The sequence below is a fragment of the Phragmites australis genome, chromosome 20 (assembly GCF_958298935.1).
Source record: "Phragmites australis chromosome 20, lpPhrAust1.1, whole genome shotgun sequence".
In the NCBI taxonomy this organism is placed as follows: Eukaryota; Viridiplantae; Streptophyta; class Magnoliopsida; order Poales; family Poaceae; genus Phragmites; species Phragmites australis.
In genome coordinates this window covers 16,453,666-16,470,593 of record NC_084940.1, presented here as the reverse complement: position 1 = coordinate 16,470,593, position 16,928 = coordinate 16,453,666, and the positions used below count along the sequence as shown (strand labels likewise).

The 16,928-nt window shown below is 41.2% G+C and overlaps 1 pseudogene; it reads left to right on the top strand.

The window, feature by feature from the left end:
- The first annotated feature begins 566 nt into the window (after positions 1-566).
- Positions 567-2,920, top strand: LOC133901505 (3-dehydrosphinganine reductase TSC10B-like; annotated as a pseudogene).
- The last annotated feature ends 14,008 nt before the right edge of the window (positions 2,921-16,928 follow it).

The following is a 16,928-nucleotide window of genomic DNA, read 5'->3' as shown; positions in this document are numbered from 1 at the left end:
TGTCTAGCTAAAAGTGTGACGAAGAGTTATATAGTTGAACATTGGATTGGTTTAGGGAAAAAAAGTGTGATATGTATCGACAAAATTTGACCTAAGGGGTTGTTTGGTTTGCCACCAAATTTTCCCTATCAAACCTTACCAAAGTTTGGCATTACCAAATTTTGGTCACCAATTTGACCACCCATGGTTTGGCCAAACATTAGCAAGGAATTGAACTAGCATTGGCAACAGGGAAGATAATCTCTACTATTTAAAAAATACATAATAGTTGCTACACCTTCCTGTATCATGTCTCCATATCCTGTCCTCCCCATGCTATGCCCTCGCTCCTGGTCCACGACCTCTTCCTCCCTTTCCCGCTGGTGTGCCTCCTCCCTCCCACTACAAAACAAATCCCACATTGCTCTCTCGGTCTCGCCCCCGCCGTCCTCCTTCCTTCCAACCACATCCTCCTTCCTTCACTAGGGAGGAGGGTTCCGTCATGCTCTGGAAGGGTATCATCCCCGGACTTGGCCTCTACGAGCCCAGACTCCAGCTTTAGCGACTAAGCCTAACCCCACGTCGCCATGGCCGCAGAGCTCCTCCTACTCCTGGTCTCGCCCGTCGGCCTTTACGCCGCGCTTGCCTTCCTAGTGCCGCCCCACGCCGTGTGTGTCCCACTCAGGCCAAGTCTTCATCATGGGCGGATCCAGCGGCATCGGGCTCTCCATGGCCATGACTGTTGCGCAGGCATGCACGGGTCTCCATCCTTGCTCGCAACACATCTCGCCTCAAGGAAGCGTGCGCCGCTATAGGGAAGGACGTCGGCGTCCATGCGGCTGACGTGCGGGATGCATGCGCTCTAGGAGGTAGGCTCTGTCGACATCCTGGTCTGCAACCACGACGTGTTCGTGTTGTAGGAGCTTGAGAGGAAGTACATGGAAGAGGTCAAGTGGATGGTGGGCATAAACCTCATGGGCACCTTCCACCTCGTCAAGGCCGCTCTCCCCACCATGAAGGCGCGCACCTGCAAAACGAGCCTCCCTGCATCCATCCTCGTCATGTCCTCGTAGGCTGGCTAGGTAGATACTGCACACGATTCTTCATTTCTTTGCCCACCATGCAGCTAAGGTGTTCAATGTAATACTTGTAAGATTAATCATTGTTGGTAACATCTTTTCTATAGGTTGGTGTTGGGTACACGTACTCGGCGAGCAAGTTTGCCCTGCGGGGATTGAGGGAGGCACTGCAATATGAGGACATTGCAGACAATATTCATGTGTCGTTGATCTTCCCTCCAGACACTGAGACTCCAGGTTTTGAAGAGGGTATGTGTTTCTTATGGATGTTTTTAAGTGACTGCTAAACTAATCAACTATGTATTTATTTTGTTCTAGCTTGAAGTCTACTTGAATTGATGCAAAGATTCCAAAAATAATTACCACATGGATTACATGTCTAAAGATTATTGGTTTGGTAGCAACTAACAAGTGCTAGCATTGAACACATGAGTTCTCCTTTTCAATTTGATAATGAAACTTTGCAATTTAGCAACTTGAAAATTTCATAGCTATATAGTGACGATAATATATCCTCAGAGCTATATGACTATTGATTGGTACTAATATGTAAATTAGTACATAATCATATATGGAATATATGTTGACCATTGATTATTTTATTCCTCATTTGGTTAAATGGGTACATGTTCCATAGTATCATTTTTGCAAGTTGCACCAGCAGAAATGGGAAGAATGAAGAAAATATTCTACTTGTTAAATTTTCGCTGTGCTTTTCATATGCTCTAAAATGTGAATATTCATCGTTCTCCCCAATCCACCCAATTCAGTGCTGATTCATTTGGTTTATTTTCTAATATTTTTTTGGCGTCCAATTGAGCTCCCACCAGCTAAGTTTCATTAGCACAAGTTGATTAGGCATCTGAATCAGTATCACTATCTCTAGCTTAGCTGACCTATTTAACAAGGAAGGGAAGCTACTATTATAATTAGCAAACAATATGGGCATTTGTGCACTAACCACCATTCATATTGTCACCTAGCAAAGAGGTCTTTTTAATGCGTAGGCGATGTTTAATCGGTTCAGGCAAGGTGGGTATTTGATTGGCAACTGGAAATAGCAACTCTAATATTGTGGATGTCTCTATAGACTTCTGTGGGTGTGAGAACTCTTATGATAAGACATAAGAGGCTAGCTGATGAATCGAGCTAGGAGGTTTGATAGGTCAGTGATGATGTATGATGGTTATTCACTCTATTTTGTGTAAGCATGGATTGTTGGGTGTTATAGAGTAAATGTGTAATGAACTGAATGGTTGATGGTAATTAGCACTTTTTCTTCATGAGATGGTGGTTTACTTCTTACAAGCTTGATGTGCAAATTAGGTGAATTTGCTAACCATATGAATTAGTGTTGACCTGCTTGTCGGGACCTTCTTAGGGATCATTGCCTGTGCATTTTTTTTTTTGGTCTGACACAATAAAGTGGAGGAGGAAGTAACTCAAATGTTTGAATATTCCGTTACAACATACAATTTCTTTTTTCTTCAATAGCAAAGGTTAGCTATTTGTGTGTTCTTTTAGCTTTGGATGTTCTTGTTTCTTCTTTTAGCTCTAAAAACAACTAGCGTGGAGCTTGATTTGTTTATTGTTTTATTTTGCAAAGCATTATGCTTATCTTCATGTTTCTATAGTTTCCTGTTACATTGGATTATATAGCTACAGGAAACAAATATCAAGTTCAATCCATTTTGGAAAGAAATATGCTTTTCTTGATGTTTCTATAGTTTTCTAAGACATTTGATCATCTCTGCACAGGTTTTGGAAAGCATTGTGCTCATCTTGATGTCGAAACTATGCATTATTCTATTGTGAGACCTGCTTTGGGAGTGAGCTTGCATGTTATTGGTCACTTGATATAATCACTCCGCCTTCAAATTCCATAAATGTGTTTCTAATGCATGTTTTCGAATCTCATCTAAAATCCTGGAAACCTTCGGGTGAGTAGTTGTTTCGTTCTCCCAGCATACAATATGAGCCACTTGATATGTCATCCTTGGGCAAATAGTTGACTCTTCATCTTCATGCATCCATCTTGATAAAAATACATTGAATTCAAATAATTGTTGAATTGGGTTCTAAGAATGTTTGATTCATTAGGATGTTGTGTATTGTACAAGTTAAGCACAAAATGATGGATATTGTATACGCACATGCACATATCATCATTGTACCCTCACCTAGTTTTGTTGCAAGATAGCCTTCCATTGTAGCTCTTTATGTGGCACGCAATCAACTATATTATCTTGTACAAATTTTTGTCTCTCATTGCAACGTATGGACATTTAACTAGTCTTACCAAATTTAGTAGTAAACCAAATGCTAACCAAATTTGGTCAATGCTACCAAATGTTGGTAAGGTAAGCATTGGCAAATATTGGTTGCAAACCAAACACACCCTAACTACTCACACTAGGCGTGTTAAGCCTGGGATGAACCCAACCCAAGAAGCATGTGGAGCCAGTGTTGCCTGATCCTGCAGGAAGAGATCTCAGTACCATGAGAACCAACAACTTTTGAGGTTTTAGCATTTTCTTGAAATAAAACATTCAAAACCTAAACCAATCGTTGTGTTGCTGAGTGACTTCTTCATGAAACTCCAAAGTTTACAATAAAATCACCCCTTGTTTTGATAAAATTACAGATGCATCCTTCTCCCATTACATGAAGTGGCATCATAGCTCCAAATAACTATATTGATAGACTAGTTGAATGCACGTGCGTTGCAACCGGGCAACAATCATGCATGCAATACACATATTCTTGTCAAATTTGTAGAGGATTGTTACATCATCACACATGTTCAATGTGCATATTCATGCCAATCAAAATATCTAAATGAGTGAATAACACATATGACCTACCTCAAAAGTATTTTACATTTATCATCAATCAAACTGTTTTACTAATATATCATCAATCAAGTTATTTTATCAATAATAATAAAAATGAATGGCACTTACGCAATACACTTAATTGAATTGGAGTAGAAATAAAGCATTTGCAAAGATTTTATAGTTTAGTTATATGATACGGAGATCATTCAAAACTTTCAATTGACCGACCTTGTACAGATCCATGAAAACTTCACTGCCACAAGATGGAATATCTATTTACTTCTTGGCTTAGACGTAAGCATCCAAAACCCTAAGACCACATGTACATTACAGCAATGCCAATTTCATAGCGTAAAAAACCAGGAGACATCAAGACCTCAAATTGTAGCGAGGCAAACTTTGGGATCATGTTGCCCTTCTATTGGTGCTTATCATTCGCTGCGCACATGGTGGATAGTCTCCCAAGCAGGACTCCAGTGGGCACAGCAAAAAGGTGATTAGGCTAGTGGCATAAAGGCAACAGCCTAAGACGATGAACTCGCCGATGTTAACGTCACCAGCTCCAAGAGTTCAAGCTTAAACTCTTCCCAGGAACTCCTGATGATAAAAAGATTATTATAACACAGCTCAAACATTATGTACAAGGAAGGAGCATAGTAAAAGCCGAATGCAAATCACGTTATATCAACTCACAGATGCAAAAAGATTTGGAATATTATAACATCACACACAATAGTTTCAACCATAGAGATTGTGGCTATAGGTATAGTCGCATCATCTGATTCGAAGATTTCTTGGTGCTTTTGCAGAATAAAAAATGGATATGGGAATTGGGTATCATTATTAGCATGAAAAGACTATATGTTAGAAGAGTTAACTGGTCAATTGTGGTGGTGTCTTCTACTTATATAAACTCTATAGTTATTCCAAATAGGCATTAGTAAGTACAAGAAAGTTTCATAGAACTGCTATAAATAACAAAGATGCAATGCAAGGGGCTACGGAAAGGGATCTCTTTTACTCGTACAAACCATTGATTGATCATATAGGGCATGTGTTAGTTGCATGAATTTGGCCTAACCAGGCCCACGGGATGCAGGATCCGGTTATTTGGTTGCCTGTATGGGTACTTGGTCCTGACTCACCGGGTGCAAAATGGCTCGCTCAGCCTGGCTCCATAGAAATAAAAATCACCTGCATTTCTCGTAGGCCTGGCTCAATTGATGCAGCGCGCGTGGGAGCCAATATTTTGGCTCAGCGCATGCAAGGATGGGATGTGGGGGGGAGGTTTAAGGGTTACTGACCATCTTCGCACCATTTCCTTCCTTTACTCCTCACCACTGTCGTTTTCCTTACACTCCTCTCCATTGTCTGCTCCTCTCACCCAGGTGAGGCACAACTCTTCTCCTCTCATCTCCTCTCCACTCTATTTGTCGCTGATTGTCTGCACTAATATAGAAACCCCCTTCACTACCGGTTTTGGAGTCAGTAGTGGGCAACGGGCAGTGATAGTCGAGGACTATCATTGCCGGCTCGATGGACCAGCAGTGAAGGGGGTTATCACTGTTGGTTGAAGGATTTGGCCGATAGTGATACCCAAGGCATCACTGCAGGCTAAAGCCTTCGGCCGACAGTGATTCGCTGGAATCACTACCGACTGAAGCCTTTGGTAGGCAGTGTTTTTCCTCTCCTCTCTCCTCGATCCTCCCTCTCTCTCCTTGATCTCTCAATTTCTCTCTCAATAAAAGCATACAATGATACATATATTTATTGTAAATCCATAATAAAAATATCTTTATTAATACATAGTAATGAACACATATTACAAATCAGGCATCGACAAACACACATATATAGATACTTAATAGTTCTCATAGGTCACCCCCTGAAAAGTCAATCGAGTTGAGCCAGTCCAGTATCCCTCTACCTCTCCCACGATGAGGATCGCGTCTCCGCACTGACAACTGATAACGTGTGTACATTCGGGGACGCCGGGGGGCCGATGGTGGTGGAGTGGAGGACCCGACCATGCCTGATCGACCGTAGCATCGCCTATACTCTAGGCTCGCCGGCGTGTCAAAGACATCAAAGTATGACACCCGAACGTCTCTACGGTTTGAGCCTTCGGCCTCCTTCGCAGCACACTGACGGGCCACCCTCTCCTCCTCCTCCTAGGCACGCTTATGGGACGCTACTTCTTGCTCATCTGCAGTGTACAGCTAACAGGTCAGCCTCTCATCCTCCTCCTCATGGGCACGCTTATGGAACGTTGCTTCTTCCTCCTCCTTCACATCATCGTTGGAAGACCATTCTGTCAAAGACTCATCCAATGATACCAACTTCGCATCATATATAGTAATTCATATCATTCATTAATAAATAGAAATTAATGTCATTCATTAATATTATGTCAATTGGCGAAATATAATACGTTATCAAGCCCCTTGGTAGCCTTCCTCCTTGTCGCATACTCTCTATTAGAAGGTACAGTGTCATCTAAAGGTTTCTCACGCGTGGACAACACGATCGGTTCATGAAACTTGCCGTTTGGGTTGATAACATGTCCCAAAAATAATCCAACCATCTGTTCTTTAAGGGCATGTATTTCTGCAGATTGTAACACACTTATACATAGTTTGGAGCGTTGTGTTTTAAGAATTGAAAGAATTAGTCCTTAAACACGTGTAGAAATTGAAAATAAGGCATTGATATATTATTTCATACCGCACAATCATTAAACCTAACAGTGTCTCCGTTCGGGCTGAATGCGTGCATGAAAGTAAGAATATAAAACGTGCAGAGATTGTTGTCGGGTGGCTGCCTCATACACTTCAAGAGGAAAGGATTCATCAGTGGAATAAATTGAACATTTTTATTCAGTAGGAAATGCAAGACATGAGTACTGCTTCTTAAATGGAAAGTGGATAACACTCTTTTTGCGGTATCTTATGTACACCATGTACGTGAATATGAATACTAATTAAACTTAGATGCAATCATCAAGAAGATTAAATGATCGAGTTAACCTGTTTAGCATGTTGATGAGGTGTTGTAAGTTGTCTTATCTCTCTTTTGTGAGTCCAAGACAATGATCTTGCTCAAATCTAGGTAGATGATAAAGAGGATCGAATGAAAACTACAGAATATGTCACTATAGTAAATTAGTACTAGAATCGAGTTGCCTATAAAATGAGGAACGCACTGGTGCGCAAACACGTACTCATAGTTGTAGGGTAAGAGTATGAATTTCTTGTATTGGTGGTAAAGCAGACACTTCAATGAGTAGTGTCGACCAAGATATTTGTCGTCTTCTTCCATATCTTCGGGATGTAGATCCTATCTGAGTTCCAAACATTTCAGGTCTTTCCGTGCTTTGAGTGTATCCTTTATTTTGTCAGGTATGTCTAGTAACGTACCAATCAAGCTATCACACACGTTCTTCTCAATGTGCATGACATCGATTGCGTGTCGAACCACCAAATCCGCCCAATAAGCTAAGTCATAAAAAATAGATTTCTTTTAAAACATTAGAGCTCTAAAATTAGATTTCGAAACCGGTATACTCATGCATCCCTTTCTAAGGATAACCCTAAGTTCTTTTACCATCTCATATGCCTGTCTTCTAGTGTGATGCTTAAGAGGTGATCGAGTCTCAACTTTCCCATCAAAAGCTCTCTTGTTGCTGCGGTACGGGTGATTCTTGCGAAGAAATTTACGATGACCTAGATACACCATTTTTCAGCTATTCATCAGCCACAAGCTCTTTGTTTCATCCAAAAAATGCATGCATGCATAATAGCCTTTGACAGTCTAGCCTCATAGGTTGCCAAGGACTGGCCAATCCTGGATTGTTACAAACAACATTGCGCGTAGAGTAAAATTCTCTCGTTTGTATGCATTCTATACCTACAAGATTTTTTATTAATAATTTCAGGTAAATATCGATATCGTTGCTAGGTTGACTCGGCCCTAGTATCAGCACCGGTATCATAATGTATTTTTGCTTCATACACAACTAAGGAGGAAGGTTATAGATACATAGTCACAGGCCAAATGCTATGACTACTGCTCATGTTGCTGAATGGATTCATCCCATCCGTACTCAACCAAAATCTTATAATCCTCACATCTTTTGCAAACGGCTCCTTATATTTCCTATCGATGTTTCTCCACTACGTAGAATCAATGGGGTATCTCAGCATTCCATCATCCTTGCGCTCCTCAGCGTGCCACCGCATCAGTTCGTCATGTCTTTTGTTCGCAAATAAACTCTCCAAACGGGGGACTATAGGAATACCACATCACCTTGACGAGAGGCCTTTTATTCTTTCCTTCACCATCGATATCATCACGGTCACGCTTGTACTGTGATGCCCATAGACGAGACACACTTGCAAGTCTGCATTCTCTCTATGATACAACATGCAAACGTTTGGACATACATGTATTTTCTGCACTTTCAACCCTAATGGGCACACAACCTACTTGACTTGATACGTATTTTCTGGCAGCGTATTTCCCTTTGAAAGCAATTTTTGCAAGAATAGTAACAACTCTGTGAAGCTTGTATCAGACAACCCGTTGCTTGCCTTCAATTATAGCAGTGAAAGTATGGTACACAACTTTATGTGCTCCTTCTCGCAGCCCAGGAACAACGGTGTTTTAGAGTCCTCTATCATATGTTTGAACTTTTGAAACTCTCTTTCATTGGTGAAGTTCCCCTCCCCATCACGCAAACATCTGCTCCAGATCATTAGCATCAGCATCGGTGTCAGCCAACATCTCCTCTAGATCATCATTGACCAACGTATCTCCGGCAAGCGGCATATCGGTGTATTTGTCAACCGGCATATCGGTGCACAAGTCTTCGTCTTCTCTGCCAATGTATTTCCTTTCCTGTACGATCTCAGCTTTACCATGCTTGGTCCAACGAGTATAGCTAGGCATAAAGACGCTTGTCATCAAGTGGGAATATATCTGCTGGGTGGTGAAAAACTGCTTCTTGTTCTCGCAATCAACGTATGGACAACACATGTATTGAGACTGTGTATTTGACTTGTGCGCCACGGCTTGTACCAGGAACCAATCCACGCCGTTCTTGTACTATACACTCACACGGCTCGCATCGTACATCCATCTTTTGTCCATCTACAATTACATCATTATTGTAAATCCAAATTCATAACATCTAGAAGATTTTGCGATCACCAACAAATAAATACCTTATCATCACCTACCGGCAATTAGCCCGGGTTGGAGGAGTCGCCTTTTGCATGCTTTTGCGTCCACTTCCAATGAGTATTTATTGGTACCATCTCTAAAAATTTTCCTTATTATTCAACCCCTTATTTATGATTATTAAGGAAACATGAAAAATAAATACACTCATACATAAAGTTTCTGTATTGGGGATTGCTAATTAAATAAAGTATCAAAAATACAATTGGATCTTGCTACATACCTAAATATCATGGCGAAATTTTCTAATTCATTAAAAATCAAAATAAGGGATAAGATCAACTTTGATTTTTAAGGTAACATTTTGAGTTAAAATGCTAAATATAGGATTTAACTTGGGTATTTCAACTTACTTGAGCTCAAGAGGCTCCTAGAAACTTGCTTGCTGTTTGAGAAAAATCCAAGGTTCACATGCCCAAAAAATGAAGAAAGGCAAATGAGCAAATGGAGAGTAAAGAAGGAATTTTATTTGGATAGCTAGAGAGAGCTCATCTAGACCTTCTTCTTGACCAAAAATAAGCTTGAGTGGTGGGGGAATCAAAGGAGTAGAAGGAATGAAGTGGGTGCTGCCATGTGAGAGTTTCTGAGGGGGAGAGAAATTCTGATCGAACAGTCTGTTAGCTCGAGCTTGGAGAAGATGGGGAAGGGGGGCATCACTGTCGGTTCATTTAACCAGCCGGCAGTGATGTTATGCTATCACTGCCGGTTGATGGATTAGGTCGGCAGTGATGAGGGAGCAGGGCATCATTGCCGGCTCAATCCATTGACCGGCAGTGATGACACTTATCACTGTCAGTTCATAAGCCATGATGGTTGTTTCTTCCCGCACGGCTTACGAACTGTCAGTGATGCCACATCACTATCGGCCCATTAGTAACCGCCAGTGATGGACCGACATATAAACCTGGTTTTGTAGTAGTGTTGCCTCCTCTAACCTCTCCTCTCTTCCTTGTTCTTCCTTTTTGCAGCGGTGACTTCTTTTCTCGGTGATTATCGTGCACAGGGAAACAAGCAAGTGATTTCCCCTAATTTTGTTGTTCCCCATCCCTGGCTTAATATATGATGCGGAGTTGCCTTGATTTATGGTTCTCAAAGGCAAATATATTTTGTGATGTCGATTTGCCATGATTGATTCGATGATATGACAATACAATCTGAGCTTATGTCCATGCCAATGATTTATTAATGTTATTCTAAGCATATGCCCATGCTAATGATCTTTTATTGTTAATCTGAGTGTATGTCCATGCCAATAATATTGCAAAAAAAAAAGCTGAACATTTGATGTCCATGTCAATGACTTCTTTTTTATTGAATCTGTCTAGATGGTTTGGGAAAACAGAAGGCATGTGCTTATTGTTCAGGTTGCTGCTCTTGTCATGATTTTGTATGCATCCTTTGTGAGCCACTCATCGATCACGACCTCAGATAACTTATGGCCCAATGAGCAAGAGAGACAAAGAACGTCAAGCCAACTTGGACAAAATTTACAATTGTAATGATGAAGAATGTATAGACATGCTTCGCATGAGGAGAGCACCCTTTTTCACCTATGCAACTTGCTAAGGGAGAAGAATTTATTGAGAGATATCATACACAACATTGTAGAAGAACAAGTCACAATGTTTCTCCATGTGGTCGGCCATAACCAATAGTTTAGGGTTATCCACCAATCCTTTAGGAGGTCCATAGAGACAGTGAGTCGATACTTCAGGGAGTTGTATGCTGTTGGTAAGCTTAGGAATGAGATGATAAGGGCCCCATTGTGAGGTGGTTGGTGTACCCCTCCTATCTTAGAAACTCTCTAATTTAGTATGTTTAGATTATGACAGTCCATCCATTGTGAGGTGGTTGTGTTCAATCTTGGGTTATGCATCAGATACTCTACTAAGCTTACATTATGGTTCAGCAAGTTCAATTATGGCTCAATGTTTTATATTCTGAATTTGATGCGTCTCTTGCTTGTTCCTCCTTGTTTATTTGCCATATTTCATTTGTTCTTACTACCATCCTTGACTTGTTCATTTTACTATGACATGGTGCAAAATATGTGAATGAATTCTAAGCATTTTGCATTGCATATGACATGATCTTTTTACTGTGAATGAAAATTGAGCCTCTTAGCATTTTACTCTGATGTGAATGAAAACTAGAGTGTAGGTTCTAAAATATGAATTATTTTCTACTGCTTATGTATATTTTCTAAAATTTAGAATTGCTATGATATGGTATGTTGTCTATCATGGTTGGTAAAGTGAAACATTCTCTAGTTGGGAGGCATGCCAACACAAGTTAATAGATTCAAATGAGCATATTACAAAGGATACAAGTCTAAACATAAAGCTGTTGCGGCATACAACAGTCAAGTCATCCAAATCGAGCTAAAATTGGCTAACATTGAAAATAAGGAGAAAAAGTGTGCTTTCACATGTAAAGATGTCATAATCCTAGTTCAAGTTGTAATCATCATTATTTTGCTATATAAGATAATGTGACTTGTTTTATTTGAGACTATGCAAAGTTAAGAAATGATAGAGGTATTCTCACCAAAAAAGTAGGAGGTTACCGAACCACATGTGTATTCGGGTAACTAAACAAACTCAAGTTGCATCTGCTTTTTAAACTTGCTACTTCATACGAGTAAACAAAAAACCTCTCTACTTAGAAGGCTATGCATATAGAGGCAACTAATCAGAGTGAGCTTGCATGCAAGCTTGGCCAAAGTGAGCCTGGCTCACTGGTACGAATCAAACTAGGTATATACAGGCAACAAAACAGACTCATAAAGTACCTTATGGTACCTTATGGCTAGCTGAAACCTATCACTCATCAATGATAAGTAAATAGGTCAAGGATAAATTTAGTAGTGAACTTAACTTTTGTAGAGAATAGAGATTTAGTGGTGTGAATAAGAATTTATGCCAACAATCGTCTCATGAAGACAATAAGAAAATGAAGCAGCACCTGCAGCAAATAGATTTGGTTATCAGTCAAAGATCTGTATATTTCTATCAGGCAAAGATCTGTATATGTCGTTCTTCATATGAGTGTTTCAATGTCCATTGAATCGTGAAAGAAATACAATCTTGCTATAGGTGATTCATGGGTGGTTGGTGAGTTGATCAGCTTGGCAAAATAAACTGAAAAATGGTTTTTGGTCAATTAATTGAAAACAACACTGAATAATTAAGCATCTATTGTAGAAGGTTAACAACTATGTAACTTTGTGAAGACTGAAAACTATCTTTCTTGCGACAATCCTCCATCAATTTGATAGCATTCTAGAAGTTTCTCTTGCTCAATAAATTATAATATCGTATTTCTATTAGAATGAAAGCATCTTGTCTCATACGGATAAAAGAAAGATTTCTGTTCATGGTCTAAACTGAAATACGGAAGACTTAAGCCTAACTGAAATCACTACAACCTCCAAATTAAAGTAACCTGGTGTTAATTCAGAGGGCACAACATGAAAGCACTCGAGCGAATTGGGAAAGAGAAGTCACTCTCTCTGAGGCATCTGAACAAACCCGTCATGGGCAGACAAACCTGGAACCTATTGTTCAAGCAAAAGAAGCAAATTGGTCAAGAAAGCGTAACTGCCCGATGGGATTTAAATACTGATCCCTCTACTTGTGCCACCCCATGGACGTTGCCGCATCCCGATCTTCCTTGTTCAGCAACTCGTCCTTGATCTGTTTAGAAAAAAAAAAGTAAAATTAGATGGCTTGGTGTGCGTAGTGGAGATGAGGAGCTTACATGGCGGTGATTTTTTATGCTGAGGTCGAATCAGATTAAGCCCAATTCGATCCAAGTGGCAAAATTGCCTGCCAACGACAATTATCAGGGCCGAATTTCACCTACAGAACAGGCGTGATGAGGCCAAATCGAGCAACCAATGAGCGAATGGAGCTCGCGGATGGAGGCTATCGAAGTATCGAACTACCGGATGCACCTAGGCAGGCGCTCCCCTTCGTCGAGCATGTGAACGGGCTGACGGAGGAAGGCAAGGCGCTCCCCTCCGTCGATTGCTCACGGGCGGAATCCGATGGGCCAGCGTTGTCCTTCGGTGTAGCAATGGCACCACGGCCGCGCGAGACAAGCCAAGCCTGGTGATTCCTGTTGAGCCTGTGTGGAGCCTTCTTCGGCCTTCGCATGGCCGACAGGTAGGCCGCCGCCGCCGCCAAACATTTCTTTTCTTCAACTCCTCTTCTAGAAACAATATATCTAACATGTTAGCTCTAACTACTCTCATATATTTGGATTTACCGACCTGATTTCCAAGTGGATGGTCCGAGTTTGTAGTCAAGGTGTTTATAATTAATCATCAGTTTTGTTATTTATTTGTTGACAGATTTCTTGCTCTCAAATATGTCTAATTTGTGATCCTCTCATTTGCTTTGATAGATATGTGTTGTTTGATAATTCTTTGATGAATTTTTTTCTGTTACTGAGTTTTGATACGCACCTGCAACATGTTGAGGAGGTTGGAGAGAGCCGAATAGTTTTGACATCCTTGATTTATCGTGATTGACACCTGATTTGTAAAGTCTTGTTACTGCAAGCACGAAATGTCACGTCCTAAATTTCATAATCATGTGATTAAGATTAATTATGTGTCATTAGCGTTATAACTAAATTTGAGAGGAATTTTTTTGGCACATTAGAGCAATTCGTTTTGGGTCAATTGGATGAGAGAAACTAATCCGAGAGAGAGAAAAATAAAAATCGCATTAGAAATACCTTATTTCTCTAATATGTGGGTCCCACAAGTGGCCCCACCATCCGAATAATCTGGATAAACTCGGAGACTCTGAATAATTGCTTTAACAATTAACCAAGAGCCTCTCCCGAAGCCTCACCCGGAGTGTCCGGCACAGCCCGGATAGTCCAGATCAGCCCAGAGGTTCCGAGTTAAATTAGAAAAGTGGCTAACTGAGCACCTTCACCGGAGGATGGCCCGGAGGCTCTGGAATCCGGATGCTCCGGATTCACCCAGATACTCCGGGCCAGTCAAATAAAAAGGTAGTAACCGAGCGCCTCTTCCGGAGGTTCACCCGGAGGGTCCAGACCCGGATACTCCGGACCAACCCGGATACTTCGGGTGGCTGTTATTTTTCTGATTTCGTTTAGATCGTTTGATTCGCATGTCTTGTACTTCTAGCATATTGTTAAGCATTGTGGCATACCTTGTTGCATTCATTCATGCTCATCATTGCACGCATTCTTATTTAGTGAACAAGGAGCCAAAGCGTGGCGCGGTTGCAGTTGAAGACGACTCTAACCTCCCGGATTTCTGTGAGTGTTGCGTGGGTAATTTTAGGCAGCCACCTGAGCAGGCAAGCAAGCAACTAAGCATATTGCACCCTTGTTCAATTAAATGAAGTTTAAAATTGATAAACTATGCTTATGTATGTTTGCATGTGTCGAGTCAAGATTGGGTACAAGTGGGTAGATCTTATGTTGAATGCATTACTTCTACCTTGAATTGTTGTTCATCCTTTCCTTGTCGCCCTTAGTATGTTGTTGGTGTCTAGATTATAAGTTAAGTTGAAATGCTTAGCAATACATAAGTCATTCGGTAGAAGTCGAGCGGTGAATTGTTTCATCGTTCGCGAGCATAGGCATTATTTATGTTCGTAATGATCACAATTTTGGATATAGGTTGATGATGGTTGGATGAGTGGTTGAGTATGAGACGAGATGTGGACAGTGCTAGGGGTGTTATCTGCTTCGGAGGAAAGTCCTGGGGGCAGGCCGGGAGAGGAAACCAGACACCATAGACCCCTTGCATCGTTTAAGCACCGATCATCGGTATAATCGGCTTTAGCACTTACCGTACTCACCACATGCCGATCTAATAGTAAGGCGAGCATATACCTTTGTAGCTGTGATCATTTGGGGCCTGAATATCGACGGTGTGAGCGAACGGGTTTGTAGTGGTACTAGTTTGCTCCGGGAGTAGTTCTAGTACCGCCGCGCCGAGCGATGCATGTTTCAAATGATCAGGGCTCATTGGGAAAGGTTGACATGAGTATCCTGTTGTATGAATCTGTGTGGCCATGCAAGCCGTATGGTCCTCAAGTCGTGTGGGTTAAGGTGTATCCTCCTGCAGGGTGTAAAAACATTTTGAAATGCCGCGCTCTCGGTCATGAGTATGCTTCTGTCCATCTGCATCGGTCGTAGAGTTTTCGCTTGTGGTTGATGGTCGGATATGTAGGAGATGGTTGAGTTGGTCTTTGTTACATGTATGTTCATAATGATTCCAATTCTTTATATTCAGTTGGTTATGGCAGGGTAGAGTTATGTTGTTGTTGGTTAAGTTAGTTGCTCACACATATGTGTCCAGTTTGCTTACCGCTTATGTTTAACTTAACCATGTGGCTTTTCCTTGCTAATGGCTCAATGCATAATCCTTGGAGTTGACTATGTATATGTGCTCTATATGGTTTAAGTATTGCGAGTACCTTTGTACTCGTGCCTGCATTTTTAGGTGCTGCTTGTGAGAAAGAGCTGGTGTTTGGCTACTTCGTGCCTGCCGATCAGGGTGAGGGCAAGAGTAGTTCATCCTACTCTCGGAGGTCGTGCTTTTGGGGTGGAGCCTAAGGGCATGTGGCTACACTCTCTTTTGTTGTATAGATTTATGTTTCCGCTGCGTAGATGTTGTTACTTTTTGATGTAAATTGTTTGAAATGGTTGCATACTTAAGAACTTGTAATATAACTTTAATTACCTGCTCTTTCTTAAGCTATATTGTGATGCTAAATGTTGGAAGGCATGTGTTCCGATCTTAGGCATAAAACACGTGCCGGGACTACCGGGATGATATTCTGTTTAATCATTGAGGTTGTGATTATGAATAATGATCCTCCTGGTGATTAATTAGAATATTATTTGAATAGTTCCTCATAGCGTGGTATCAAAGCTTGGTTTAATTAAGTAGCCTAAACATAATTAGAACGTTGTTTAGTAAGTGATTAATTTCACTAAGCAACTCACTAAAATTTCTTTTGTGCATCTTCTTACCAATATGTATGAACCTGCTATACTATGTCCCTACGTATGTAGTTGTGATGCTTTATGGGGTGAGATGCATTTGAGAAAAATATGTATAGTTTAGAAGCGAGCATGCGTTCATGTTTCATTGCTTATTTTGTATCATGCCTTTGAACATGCATTTTCATCAGTATATAGAATACGGATCCAAGTAAGCGAGATCCGACATAGTAAAGTAGCATTAGTTGGAGTTTGATTTTTCACCTATGTCGGAGTTTCACCTTTCGCCTCTCTTTCTTTTTATCGTCACAACAGAATGAGAACCCGTGGCAGTTTGGGTGATCTTCCTGAAGGTTCTAATGAGAATAACCTGCCTCCACCGCCGAGCATGACGGAGGTGCTAATGCAAATTGAGCAAAACCGTCAAGCTCAGATGGTGCTTCTCGGATTTTCTGCGGACTTAGCCGCCTACCTTCATGCGTGCTGAGGACCCGCTCGATGCCGACCATTAGCTTCGCACCATCGAGCAGAAACTCGCTCTCCTTCAGTGCGAAGATCACGAGAAGGCGTTCTTCACCGCCCATCAGCTCCAAGGCCCAGCGTGCGCGTGGTGGTCCAACTACTTGACCATACACCCCGCCAATTATCAGGTGTCTTGGGCTGAGTTCCGCCAGGTATTCTGGGATTTCCATATTCCTAAGGGTCTTATGGAGATCAAAAGAAGGGAATTCATGGACCTCAAGCAAGGAGGTAAATCAGCAATGGAGTACGTGCAGGTGTTCAACCACCTTGCACATTA